We start from the raw sequence: 15,338 nt of genomic DNA, 5'->3' as shown, positions 1-15,338 counted from the left end.
TTTAAATTATTCTTTGGTGGTGTACAGATTCAAACATTGTGGCATTTTCCAAATATGTTGGACCTAATTTTCAAAGTCAAGTCAAAGTGACTTGATTTCAAACAGAAAAGCCTTTTAACCAAGTCTATCAAGTGAGATGTCTTCATTCTTTGCTCTTTTGGTCTACCTATGACAGTCAGCATAGGTCATATTTTGATGCTGAATCAAGGCGCCCACCTTTCAGTAAGTGATCAACTCATTATATTCTCAATACACGCTGTCTTCGTAATTAAGGCTAAAATTTATCTATAGACTTTTCCTTTGTAAAGCCATTTTAAACTAAGGCAGTTCCTTTTGGTGAAGCTTTAAGCACATAACAGCCTTCTTTAGCACACTGATTCCCAAAAACCTTCAATAGGAAGAACAGTTGCCAATCTGATTTTCCCTTGTTAAGCACCAGTCACTTCTGTGACTTGCTAATTGGATGCTAATAGTGTGTAATTAGCCTCTGGAGATTAGGGACAATACTGTGACATACAACCAAATGTTCTAATGTATCTGCACCCACCGGGGCCAGCACGTGGGTTGTTGTGTAAAACGCTTTGTCTGAAATGTTTCTCTGCATAGTACACAGCATGTCAGCATTATGGGAGGTGATTCATGCATCAGAGCAGACACTTGCCTCACAAATGGTTTTCAAAGTTTGGAACTTTAATAGTTGGAATGGACATAAACATCACATTATTCGACTGAATCTTTGAAGAGTCAACAGTATGTGCATGGATATACGGTCAGTGGACTCAAAGAAATAATGAGTATTACTTACAGCCTTTCCTGCTCTTAAGATTCAGTTTAGAAGTGAGCAATGTGTTAATAGCAGAGCAACACTGACCCCAGCAAACATATCAAACATATCAAAATCAGAGATTTTTACATTTTCTAGCTATTCACAAGCTATTACAAAACAATGGCAGTACCCCCCCTCTACCATTAAGGTTTGATTTATCACCCCCTGTGCAGTGTGACCACAGCGGATGGACCAAATAAGGCAAACTGGGCGTATCCTTGACATTATTAGTAGACTGTTCATCTGTTTTATTTCTATTTTACCATTAAGAGCTATATGATGAATGGCACACCCCATGTTAATTAAGCCGAGTCTACTTTTTATAAAATGTGTTTTTAATAGGGCTGTGCAATATGACCAGACTCTCATATCCTGATATGACATTTCTCATCCCGATAACGACATATATCACAAAATAGTGCTTTTTCTGTAAACTCTGTGAATCTCTGCAACTCGACTTGTGTGAAATGTTTCTAGCTGGGCATCGTGTACCTGGAGTCGAGTGTTTTGACCAATGCATGAAACCATTTTCTTTGTGAGTATTTATTACACGGCGTGCTGCGGGGAAAAGCCTGTTCTAACGTTTGAGGTTTATTTTGAGCACCTGTCGGCTGTTTTTGCTTCATTCATAAACTCTCTCCACACTATTTCACGTGATTCTTGCGTGGGTGGTAGAGGTTTGTCACGTTTGAGTCTGAGGTGGGGACCTCAGACTCAAACGTAAATGACACTCAAACGTATATATATGTTTGCAGCATCATTTGCAAAGAACAGTTTTCTGGTCTGTGTCAGACTTTTCATAACCAAACCATGTCCATGCTGGTCCTCGATTTGTTTGGACTGGTCCTTCTGTTTGGAGCTACCTGGTTCTGCCTCATCTTCACTGGCCATGCTGGGATTCTCTGTGCCTGCATCCTCGTGGTGACCATCCCAACGATGAAAATCTATAGCTGTAAAAAGTGTATTTTGTGACATCACAAAACAAACAATAGAGTATAATAAGAAACAATGGATGGTTTAATTTTGTCATCGAATACATTACATATCGCACAGCCCTTTAATGCTATCCATCATGATAGTTTTGAGTGGACTTTGAGTGGAAGTCCAGAATGATCTAGCTAATCAAGGTGCCATGCTTGGTCAATATGACCCAACCTTTTACTCCAGCTATCCCAGACTGCATCAGTGTAAAAATCTGTGCCAAATCTGGATCCATCACTACCCAACAACTCCCTGCAAAGAAGGGCACAGCTGAAAAACTTCTCCCCTTAGTTCAGTTTTTGAGCCATTTTTCTAAGTTGGATTTGAGACATGCTTATCATGTTTGTTTGTTTTTATCATCCACTTTAAATTAAGGAGGGCGATGAGTGGGAGACGACCATTAACACACCTCTCAGTCGACCTCACAAATGCTCCAGCAGCTTTCCAACCCATGATAAATGATGTTTTGAGAGACTATTTGAATCTGTTTGTTTGTGTGTATTTAGATGATATGCCTATCTTTTCCAAGGACCTTGACAAGCACAAGCAGCATGTAAGAAAGGTGTTACAGAGACTCCTGGAAAACAAGCTCCGTGTAAAGGCAGAGAAATGGGAATTTCATGCTTCATCTGTTTCATTCTTTGGCTACATATTGGAGAGGAGGTGAGATCAACACTGGAAAAGTCAAAGAAGTAATAAACTGGCCCGCTCCGTCCACACACAAAGAGTTTTAGTGCTTGATTTATTTATATTAGGGTTATCACAGATTACAGAAAGGTTTTAAACATTTTAACAAAAGTCACTTCAATCTTTGTTCCCTTTGTTTGGTCTTCAGAAGCTGCAGGTATGTTTCAGTGTTCATTGGAGGAATATATACATCTGTACCTGTTCACCTGCCTTCAATTCACTGTGGAAGTGGATGCCTCAGATGTTGGGGTTTTATAGCAGTGCTCTAAGCAAGCTGCTCTGGTGCACATTTATCTTATGTGGCCTGACTCTGACCAAAACTAAGATGTGGCAGACAGCAACTTGCTAGCCATTTAGTTAGCTATACAGATTCCTCCAATTTCTGCCTTCACTTCATTAAAGTTATTTACTGTGTGGACAGAACCTAAATCCAGACAGCTACCAGATTTGACTCTTGCCAAGATTGGTGGACTTTGGGCCTTGTGACAAAAAACTATTGAGAAAGAGCATCTGGTTTACGAGTTTTCAGGGTCTCTATCACCAGCAGACCCTGGTTTCACATAGTCCTAGACTGTGTCCTAGTCCTAGACTCACGGTGTACCCATGTCAGGTAATAACATGGTAATACTCACTCTTATAGACTTATTGTCTGAAGCAACTAATTTTATTCCCCTTCCTAAACTTCGTGCTATTTGTTGTCATGGCATTCCTGTTGACATAGTTTCTGATTGAGTGCATAGTTTACATCAGCGGTCCCCAACCCCCAGGCCACAGACCGGTACTGGTCTGTGAGACGTTTGGTACTGGGCCGCGAGAGTTGAGACTTAGGTGTGAAATGTATGGTGTTCAGGGTTTTTATCGACTTTTAGCGTTATTTTTTAAAATCGTTTTTATCATTAACTTGGTTTCCCTGGGTCTTTTCCCGTGTGTTATGCATACATCTTCTTCTTTTTTGGTACCGGTACTGGTTTTATTTTGTTTTATTTATCCACGACACCTTAAAGGACAGTCCGTGAAAATATTGCCGGACATAAACTGGTCCGTGGCGCAAAAAAGGTTGGGGGCCGCTGGTTTACATAACAGGTTTGAGGTGTTTTGAAAGGCTTTAGGGATCTCCATCTCCAAAGCAAGAGAAACTGAGCAGACAAATCAGGAGTCCGAAGAAATCTCATACTCCTTAACCTCAGCAAATCAGTCTACATGGAGCTCTCATGACCCATGACCCTATTGGCTCAATAGGATGAGCCAATAGGGCTCATCCTATTTTAAGCCTCTATGTAGGTTTCTCACCCGTACGGTTTCCCAGCCAGGAAAGGAAGGTAGCGATATTCTCTGTTCAACGTCTCCTGTTCCACTAAATCTAGAATCTGACCAAGGCTCTTTGCAGAACGGCTAACCAGAGCAGAAGATTGTAGCCAGGGGAGAAAGGCGGGGTCTTCTGTTGGTCTACTGGAGTGCGCTGCTTTTAAGAGAAATTCTCTTAAAAAAAATCAGTCAAAAAAGGACTCATAATGACCCCATAATGACTCACAAAGAGGCCTAAATCTTTCAGAATTCATACTACTTCCAAGTTTCATAGCCGAAACCTTTCTTGTCCAGTTCTCAACAGAATATAAAGAATATATCTTTATATTTTGTCAGTTGAGATGTTTTCTTTTCTTACAACTCTTCAACATGATCTCAGTCAATTCCACTATCAAGTCTTTTTAAAGACACGTGTTGTAAATCAGTGCAACCACTGAATTCAACACATTTAATCGCTCATCACAAACAAAGCTCTTAGACGCAGGATTAGGGTTACACGGCACACATATTTAGCAGCACAGTTTCAGAAAACAAGTACTCGTCCATACACTGGCCTTATGTTTTGAGATTTCCATTTGGGTAACTAATAGAGGTGAAAATTCCAGGTATAGAGGTAGATGTGAACCTTACTCAACCCATCACTAACACTAAACACTAAGTCACTGGTGAGCAGGTGGATGTTCTGTGCGTGTACAGGATATTTGTCTACTGTCTATTATCAAATGTCAAAAAAGTGTCAAAGACAAATCAAACCTAATTGTATGGATTCAGTTGCATTCTATCCACACATAATAGCAATGACTAATTGCACAATTGAAACATAACATAAGCAAGCAAAATGTTTTCTGCTGTCAGTTAAAGAGTTTTTTGTTTTGCAGTCTAAAAGCTTTTGGAAACTATCAAAATACTCCACATCTTTTAAATGAATCCCTCTGCATTAAATAGCGCTTTTGTATTTTCTACAACTAAGTTTTGATTAATCGCCTCCTGTGCAGTGCACCAACTGATGATGGACAGTAGAATTTAAATAAGACGAGTGAGGCCTTATTTTTCTTGTGTGCCATCTGATTAGAGTGAAAACTGTCTATAAAAACTGTCATTCACTATTTTAAAAATGAGTCATGGTGAGCATAAAATGAGAAATGTTGATCTTCACGGTACTTTTTGTGGCAGGTGCTTTGCAATCAGCAGTTTCAGAGTGAGTACAGTCAAGTGATTGGGGGCTGTGGCAGTGCTGACCAGAAGGCTGAGGGTTCGATCCCGGGGTTGTGGCAAGATGCTCAACCCAGAGTTTCCCCTAGTGCATCCACCGGAGTGTATTTATGTGTGAATATTGGGGTAAAAGTGCTTTCTCTGTAGGTGTGTGATTATGAGAATGAGGCTCGTAGTAATAAAGTGCTCTGAGTGCTCAAGTAGACTAGGAAAGGTTGATGGAGGTGGCTGGAAGCTTGTCAGTTATGCACACAATTATACATGATTAATTTTTGTCTGTTCTTTGAATGATTGTGGTTTATGAATGATACAAATAAATAAATGGTAAATGTTTTTATATGGAACTATTTGCTTAAGGGCAGGGAGTGACATCAGCCCAATTACTCTCACCAGAGGTGACCGTGCATTTGCCCTGGTTGCACCTAACCTGTGGAACAACCTTCGCATTGCTATTCGCATGTCTGACTCCATCCAATCATTTCAATCACAATTGAAAACTCACTTATTTAATCTTCTATCTTCCTATATATCTTCATCTACTTAATACCCATGTGTTTTTAGCAAGTTTGATTTGATATTCACTTAATTCTTGCGTAATTTTTGACATCAACCTGTTAGCATATTCAGTACTTTGTCTTATATTGTTTATGTTTTAACCTGCTCTTTTATTGTAAAGCACTATGGCATACCATTGGTTTTAAATGTGTTATATATATAAAGTTGTATTGTATTGTGAAGTCTTCTACTCTGAGCACTTACAGCACTTCATACAACATGTCTCGTTCACTAATTCAAACCCATTCATACAACCACTGTTCTCTATGCTTCTTCTACCTGAGTGATTTCTACAACATTCACATGAATGCATCGGAGTACGACATGGGGTTCAGTACCTCGGACAGTTTGGCATGTAGGCTGGAGAAGTCAGGGATTGAACCAGGAATTAGGAGATGAGCTGCTCTACCTTCTGAGCTACAGCCACTTGAAACTGCTCATAAATGTTAACCCTCGGAAGTCCAAGTCATCATTATATATATGCTAACACTACCCCACACTTTGGGAGAGCAGCACCAACGCTTGCTAGCAAATGGTGCTTTGTAATATCAAACTAAAACAAAGACCTGAATCCCAAATATCTACCAAGATGACCTAAAATATGTGTAACACTAAATGTGACACAGAACAGTCTTGCTTTTGTATGTACTATTTAACACAGTAAGGGGAATTGTTGAAAAGAATATATCAATGGGCCAATAGGTTCGACTATAGGAGCACAGGGGTGTGTTTAAATGAGACACAGAGACAAGAATGTATCTAAAAAGAACCAGCCGACTTTAGTGAAATAAACCATAAGGTTGACAAGCACAGGTTAAAGGCACTTTATGTGTTTCACTTTTCTTTCATTTTTTGTAAGTTTCCTTTCTACAATTATAAACTACTAAGATAATGACTTGGCCAAGTGTTACTTTTGGTTTTCAATGTTGGTTTTCAATGCTCGGGTTTCAATGTTCGGTTTCAGTGCTCGGGTGCACCCTAGTAACCTGACTCCTTAACTTTTATAGAAACAGTTTACACAAATCCAATGTACATTCAAATGAAAATCTCACCCTCCTTTCACATGTGGAGAATGTTCTACACAACAGCTTATTATTCAAAGTCCCAAATAAAAAATGTCCAAGGGGTAAAGTCGAAAAAATTCCCAGGGTGTGAAAGAAAATAGGGGTGAGAGAATGTCAGTCAGTGGTCTTATGTATAACCAGCTGTGTGTGAAAGTGTGAGTGATACAGTCATACCACACCGCAAGGTGCAGCAGATCATCAAGTGGAAAAGAAGCAAATCTCAGTTTCTCTAAGTCCAGGTGGGAAGGCTCGCCATCTATTTCACCGGAGGAATCCACCTCAGGAACAGGTTACAACTATCTTACATACGTTAACAGTATCATTATTACATCATAAAATATCTAAAAAGCTTCTGTGTTATTTACGGTAAGATCTATCCACAACATAGAAAACATAAGAATGGTTACCTTTTAGACTTCAGCATATTTTTTATGGTTTAGGACTTATGTGATGAGGCTGCGTCTTGCTTTTAGATCACTTTTTATCGGTCTTTTCATTTGGATGAGGGTTAAACTCCTGTTTAAGACTCCACAAAGAAACTGTTGATCAGTTACACTGCACAGACAGCCTCACCACCCCACTCTAAAAATGGAAAAAGTAGCTAGCATGACTGGCTGACTGGCAAGGTTGTACCCCAGTCATGTGTTGCTACACTGAGCAGGGGTTCTCCCTCATAGCTGAGAGGTTTTCCAAACAAGCACTGAGGTCAAAATAGGGAAACTGACCTATAAACTGCAAACAAACTACACACAGAATATGAGTAGAGCTGGCACACAGTATGCCTGTGTACAGAGGGAAAGCACCCCATGCCCACCTGGGTATGTTTGCTGAGTTGTACAAAATATAATGATCATCTTTAGCCAGCAGAGAAAAAACATTAACCATCAGAATTTCTTTCTCCTGAAAGTTCTTGTAAATCAGGATTTTAGAGAGAAGGGTGTTAATGCAAACACCTACACACAGACATATCTGAGAGCTAATAGTCATGTTTACTTTTGACATTTTACTCAATTACATTCACTTAGATAGGAATATTTAACCTAACATGCACGCAATAGCTCCACAGAGGCACATTTTTGATATTATGTTTCAATTAGTCTACAGGTGGAAATCAAACATTTTCAGTGTTGTTACCAATGATACTGAGTGTTCTTGTTAAAACATTAGCATTAAGTGTAAGGTGTGGATAGAAGAAATAAGAGAATTGAAGGAAGAACAATAAAAATGATGATAGAAGAGATGAAGAAGTAGTCGACAGTCATTTTGTTTCCCCTGTGAATTCTAATAAACTCCACCACCCACAGACAGTCAAACTTACTACTACGAGAACACCGTGTGCCTGGAATTATACTCTAATCCTCAACCCACACTTTTTTTCTTTCAGTACCTGAAAATCATCTGTACTTCCGTTTAATCTTCCTACTGCAATGTGCTTTACACAGTGTCTCAGTCCTGTACACATTATTATGGCCAAGTTCCTTCTTCTTCTTTTTAATCTTTGTGAGTTTTACATTTGCTGTTTTATCACAAATTATGTTTTTCTGAATGGAGAGATGATTGAGATGATTTGTACACAAGACGTGGGATGTTTTATATTGGTTCACAATACATAAATGCCAAATGACAGCTGTGTCAAGTTCCCAGAAGCTTTGAGCAGAAGTAGACTGATATTATCTGGGATGTGTAAAATATCCAAATCTTGGGATGCCTCGGGAGAGTAAAATAAAAGCTTGTGTCATTTGTTCATTGTGCTATTGAAGCTCAGACTTGATTCTTTATTCTGACAAATCTGTCAGATGTGGATTAACAAATAATAATAATAATAATAATAATAATAATAATAATAATAATAATAATAATAATAACAGTCAGGATGGGCTGACAGAGGAAGAAAGACAAACATTTAAGCATTTCATGTCTGGTGTTCCAATCACAAAACAAGAATAAGAAACTTCCATGTTGGTGAAATCATTGGATTTGTGATAGGCGAGAGAAAAGCCAGAAGAAAGGCTTCCTGTGGTGTTGCACTAACCAATGGTGACCAGGCCTGTGAAGGGTCTTTCCTGGAGTTGGATTCTAGCAGAAAAGATGAAGAGACACACGTGTCATCAATATATCACCTAATTGTCCTTCTGACCATCTGCAACTACTGCAAAGGTGACCTATGTTCCAGGCGAGGCATGGCAAAAGTGATTTTTGATCCAAGACTTGAGTTTCCACTTCCAACAAGCCTCCTGTCACCCAGAAGGTCCCAGAGGAAACCTGATACGGGGTTAGCTACTTTTAGGTTAGTTTTACTAGTTTACATTTGTGCGTGTGCAATGGTGATAGAGATGGATGATTGGATTACTGTGTTTGGAGACATCAAGAGTATGAATGCAAGTTTTCTTAACTATTTTTTAGGTCTTGTAATGGACAAAGGTTGGACAAACAGCCGTCCTGCACAGTCCTCCTAATTTTGCTGTAATTCCAATTGTGTAATAATGAGAGAGAAGTCTTTCTTCCATACGGTTAATGTAGTGACAAGGTCAATTTGAGACCACTCTGGCAGACAGGTAGATTTATTTTTTAAACTCTTTAATAGTGTGATTCCACATTGGTCATAGTATCATGGTATCATCTAAAATTTTTCTGTGAAACGAGGGGCAGCCAATCTGTGCACACCCACGGAAGAATCAAGGCTGATGTTTATGCTTGTGAATTTCCCCAACTGGTAGTAATAAATACTTATCTCATCTTATATGATCATATATTACTGCTTTCCCTGTGAATTCTAATAAAATCTATCACCACCCACAGACAGTCTAACTTACTACTATGAGAACACAGTGTCCCTGACATTATACTCTAATCCTCAGCCCACACTCTCTGTTTCCTTCAGTACCTGAAAATCATCTGCACTTCTTCTTTTTATCTTTCTACTGCAGTGTGCTTTACACAGTGTCTCAGTCCTGCACACATTATTCTGACAAATTTTCTTCTTCTTCTTTTCAATCTTTGTAAGTTTTACAACTTCCAAACAACTCAAATAGGCCCACAGGGGGCTTATTCAAGTCCAAAGGCATGCATATTGGTGCCATGCGACACCGGTCAGGCGTACTGCACATTAGGACCCAGATTCACGTGGAGGTGGCAATGACTCATTTGGTGAACATGCAGAGAAATTTTCCATAAGTCTGACAAAAAGTCAAAACGATGTTGTGTAGAATGTTCTAGAATGTGAACAAACTTTGTGTAAATGATAGGAAATAAAGACAAGGCACTACAGCAAGTCCTAAGTGTTTATTCCCTTAATGTCAACTTCCATGGACCTCATGCACTGCAGCTTCAAACCTTTCTAGGCCTCAGGGCTGCATGTTTGAATGTCCAGTGCAGTTGGACTGGACACTAGACTTTGCACTAGACTGCTGCCAGTAACACTGACTAAAAATACTAGTGTGATATTGGAGTGTGCTCATATTCTTGTGCATTCACTGCTAGCGTCCTGCATGACCTATCCAAGCTGGTCCATCAGCTAAACCACATGAAGTATTACCCACAGTGTGAATTCATTTGAAGCAGACTATTTCCTGAGCTGTACATGTGAAGAAAGGACAACTGTGTAAATAATCCCTGAGCCTACCTAAACTGTCCAGAGTTTATATTAGAAATGGCTTCAAGGAACCTCTTCATTTTAGGAATCGAATCAAATACTCCACAGAAAGTTTAGCTAACATGCAGGGAAATATTCATGAGTGTTTCCTCAGCTCAGAAAGCTTTAATCAGAGCACACGTCATATGTTCACTGTCATAAAGCTACGCTTGCAGAAAAACACTTTTGTGTTACTGCTTTAACTCTGTTATATGTGTACCTACCCCACCAGTGCTCTCTCACATTTATTTTCTCCCCTTTCACTCTGACTTATAACAACAGACTCTGCGGACGTGAATTCTTTTTTTCATCGTTTCACATGAAATATATAAGCGTGCACTCCACTGCCGCTGTTGGCTGATTACATTTTAATCTCATGCTGCAGATTACTGATTTGCACTGTACAGATTAAAGAGAGTCCTGTTGTTTTCTTTGAGCCCCGCTCTGTCTAAAACGAGAGAACTTGTAATCCATAATGTAATAAATGGCTGTGTGTGTGTGTGTGTGTGTGTGTGTGTGTGTGAGTGAGAGAGTGGTAAATGTGTGCGTGTCTCCTTCTATATATAAAATCAAACATATCCCCTCTTGCTCCATTAAGCCTGTGATTAGCCTCAATGACAGACAGGAGTAAGTTTAGGACTAACTCTGCTCGCCTTGATCAAAGACACACACACACACACACACACACACACACACACACACACACACACACACACACACACACACACACACACACAGATGTGCATACATAAAAATAAAGCCAGGACATTTGAATACTAATAGAGACAACTGACATATATCCACAGATACATTACTTATGCATGTATTCACATTGCTGGACACAGAATACATTTCAGCAGCAGTAGTGTGCATTTGTATCAATGCTATATCTTTGTGTGTGTGCGTGCATGACTGCACGGCCTTACGTGCGTGTGTCTGCGTATGACTAACAAGTGTGGTAATATGGTTGGACTTTCTGAACAAGTGGTTTTCCTTCGTCTGTCACCTCCAAAAAAGGTTAAAAAAAACCTTGAATCCAATCCTCCTCATTAAAGAGTAAGGGATTAAGGGGGAAAGTAAAAATAGCCCACATGAAGAGACGGATAAGACACTTTAGTCTTGGGCTGATGGCAAAAAATGTCCCTTTCCTCTCTGGCTTTTATCCCCTTTATCTTGCACTCATTTCTTTCTAAGCTCCTAACATTTTTTCTCAAATAACTGGCACAACCCTCGAGGTCCACGTTGTTTTATTGCTCTATTTGGAAATAACTAAATTCCACATTACTAGTGTATCAGTCAAATGGTGCGTTTTAATGGTAGAATAATATCACAGCTATCGTTGAAATACACCATGATAGTATCGGGTGTTCTGCGTAATCTGAGGCCCAAGTGCCTTAAACTTGCATTCTTTCAAATGGCCAGCAGAGGGACCTTTCTGGTTACAAACACGAGTCAGACGTCTATGGCAAAACGCCCCTTCGGCTCCCATTATAGGTGAGTTTATCTGAAACGCTGGTGTCAAGTCTTGCTGATTGTAAAATGTCTCGTTTTGCTCTCTATATTCTTCAGACATGGAGCGTGCTTTGTTCAGCTGATCTCTGTAGTCAGTATCCCCTATACCAGCGGTACCCAATGATTGGCTGCCCCTCACAAACAAGACCACATCCACCTGCAGGTGGGTGTGGTCTCTGTTACACAGACCTGTGTGCTCCAAATGACAGAAGGTCCTTTTTCACTGACATCACAAACCCAGGAGTTACAAGAAATTGTCTGAAGCAGACCATTTAGAGCAGTCTGAAGCCTGATGGATGGATTTCGTGCTGACTTCATTATTATTATTTGACTTTGCTATAATGACTCACCATTTTAACCATTCTAAAAGTGTAATAAGTCCCTTGTCATCCCAGCATTTTATACACTGTGCTACAACAAATATGAAAAGTACTAGGGCTTTATTACTAGCTTAATGCTATATCTATTCTTATTGATAAAAGATCTGCTCACTGATTGGTTGATGATTGTTTTCCCAGTCTATGCAGGACAACACAGGAAAATATAAAATGGCCCGTTGTTCTTACATCTGTCACGGTCCTGGGTGGTTTGACGCAGCATTTTGAGTTTCTTGTTGATGTAATTTTGTATTTTGGTTTATTGTTTAAGATTCATTTGGTAATCCTGAGTGTATTCTATGTTAGCTTTTCTACATTTAGGCTCCCCTTGTGTCTTTGCCCTCTGTGCCACCCTCTGTGTGTCAGTGTTTATGTGTGTGAGTCCTTGTGTCTTGTTTCTGTCATGAAACCGCTGTGTGGCAGGCAGGATGTCGGAACCAAACGCCAGACACTCAGATAGAGGAATTAACTTAAAAAGGCTGCTCTATTGCAGTGCAAAACACAAATAAACCTAAACTAGAAACTGGAAAGTAAAGCTAGACACGAGGAAACATGGAAATGAGAGACTAAAGAAAACTATCACAGGGAGCACGGAGAGAAACACACAGCATGAAGAGGGTACGACGCGACACTGACTGAGAGAAACACAGGGCTAAAATACACTGAGGGAAACGAGGGAATGAGACACATGAGGGGAGCGCAGCTGTGAGCAATCAACATGACAAGACCAGGGTGAAGCAAAACTAGACACACTGACATAAGACAAGGGACCGTCAACGTAAAACAGGAAGAATAACACAGAGACGCCGACTTGACACTGAACAAAGGGAACATGGAGCAGAGAGAGAGGAGTGACACAACCGACCGAGGAACAAGATAAATAATAATAAGACAAAAATCGAAACACTGGGTCACCGACCCAGGACCCTGACAGTTTCCCTCTTCTTTGCCTGTGTTCCCCTCCTCATGTGTCGTTCCATGTTTCTCCGTCTATTATGCTTTGCTACATTTCCCCAGACCGTCACGTGTCTCTCTCCCTCATGTTCCCTCGCTCCCTTTACTCCACTCCTCTCTGAAGCTCTCCATGTTTCCTGTTTTATTTTGAAAGTCTTCTGTTCCATATTCAGTGTGTTTAGTTTTGCTCCCCCTGTGGCGTCAGGTTCATTTTTTGTCCGTTGTCTGCTTTGTCTTGCCATTTTTCCAGGTCTTTATGTATCCATGCCTAGTTGTCATTTTTAAGGTTTCTCATGTCTATTTTCTCCTCGCCGGGTTTTTTGATGTTTAGGATAATTAAAGTTTTCTCCTGTTTAGCTTATTGTTTATCTTTGAATTGATTTCACGCTTTTGTTTTTGTCATGTAGCCTTAAATGGCTCGTTTTCTGTTCGAATCAAGTTTTGTTTTTGCGTGTCTGCACTTGGCTCCTCCTCCTCACTCCACGCAGTCTGCTTCTGCGACTGTGACAACATCTGCATGTACCTCTCCTTTAAAATGGTTAAATCAGTTTACTCTAGTAAAACTGTCCCTTCAATGAGCAGTGATTTTCTTTTCAGACTGATGAAAATGACAGGGAGTAAAAAAAATAAATAAAAAAATCTAATTTTAAGCCATTTAAAACCTAATTTTATGTTTTCATCCCCAACACTGAGGCCTCTGAACACTCGTGACACCCTGAGGGAGAAGCAGGCCTAGAGGTCAGAGGAGTGTCTCTTTTTATTTTCATGAGATCCAGGCAGGAAGAGATAGGAAGTGATAGTGTGATTAAATTCTTTTATGGAAAGTTTTCAGTCTCCGCAGAGAGAAAGGGGTGTCATGCGTGCAGACCGTGTTTTGACAAAGGTGCCAAAGCTCTTCTAATAAGATGTGGTGGAGATGAAATGATGAATGGCAACACGACATCCTAAGTGTTAAGAATTCAGTTCAGATGTGCAGTTTGTAGCCAATGTCAATTAATTAAAAAAAAAAAAAGCTTTCAGAGGAAATGAATCAGTGTTCCAGTAGGTTAATTGTTCGCATGGTTCTCAACTAAATAAGAGCTTCAGATAAAATAATCTCTGAAGGAATCTGTGTCTTTATGAGTTTGTAGTCTACAGAGAAATGACAGGAAGTGATGCGAGTAGGAGATGGGGATACATGCACCAAACTGGAGATATTACAAAACAGATATGATGAATGTGTTAGAGTCACAGAGCATAACTCTTCCTTCTTTTCCCCCTCATTAAACCCTGCGATTGAGACGTAAGCTAGCATGTTTAAAGTAACACATTTTGAAAATAAATATAAGTGCCTGCATTGCTGCTGTACAAATATATCAAAAGGAAGTATGTTGGTGTGTAACTCTGCAGCTATACAGCCAAGGATGCCTAAAAACAGCCACAGATACAAAACTGCACCCAATCATGTCACAGATTTCCGCTGGGTGCTGTTTACCCAGGAGGCTTGTGTTCCCTGACTTCAGCCTTTACAAAGCAACATAAGTACCCCCCGGGTAAAACAGCAGCAGGTCTGGGGAGATTTCTGTCCTAATGACCGTCACCTACAAACTCCATGGAGGCAAAATAAAATAGCAAAGTTCAGTTAAAAGCACATTACCTGGCATCTTCTTCTTTCTCACATCACCGATGAAACCTTTGCTTCTTTCAAGCATCTCTTGGATCTTTTGATTTTTGACTCCTCCAAAACAACTAATAATAATTTCAAAACTAACTGGAATAAAACAAAAATGATACGTAAAAAGTTACGTATAGTAACGTACAACTTAAGGATGACAGACTGGAAGAATGCACTGTTACAAACTACAAATGTAACAGCTTAAAAATACAGCAAAAGCCCATCGACAGACTGGCAACTTCTTCAGGTCAAATCTGTTCAATTTTATTTGTTATCCATTTATTTTTTTTCCTACAATGGTGGCAGTGGCAGAAACAGCAGAGCTCCATCCATGAAGACACTGCAGGTCAAGTTCAGCAGTGGGCAATTCAGAGGAGCATGAGGAAGAGGAGGAGGATGAGGGCCAGCCAGAGCAACAGACCAGGAAAAAAAGAGGAACAGAGAGGATGAACTACTGGACTCAGAGAGGACATAAGGGCACAGAGACAAATGGAGGAGAGGAGAGAATGGACAGACTGTTGTGGAAACTGAAATGTACATAAATTAAAAAACAACAACAAATAAAATAAATTGTAACATA

This window comes from Neolamprologus multifasciatus, chromosome 2 (assembly GCF_963576455.1).
Source record: "Neolamprologus multifasciatus chromosome 2, fNeoMul1.2, whole genome shotgun sequence".
Taxonomy (NCBI): domain Eukaryota; kingdom Metazoa; phylum Chordata; class Actinopteri; order Cichliformes; family Cichlidae; genus Neolamprologus; species Neolamprologus multifasciatus.
This window is presented reverse-complemented; position numbering follows the sequence as displayed.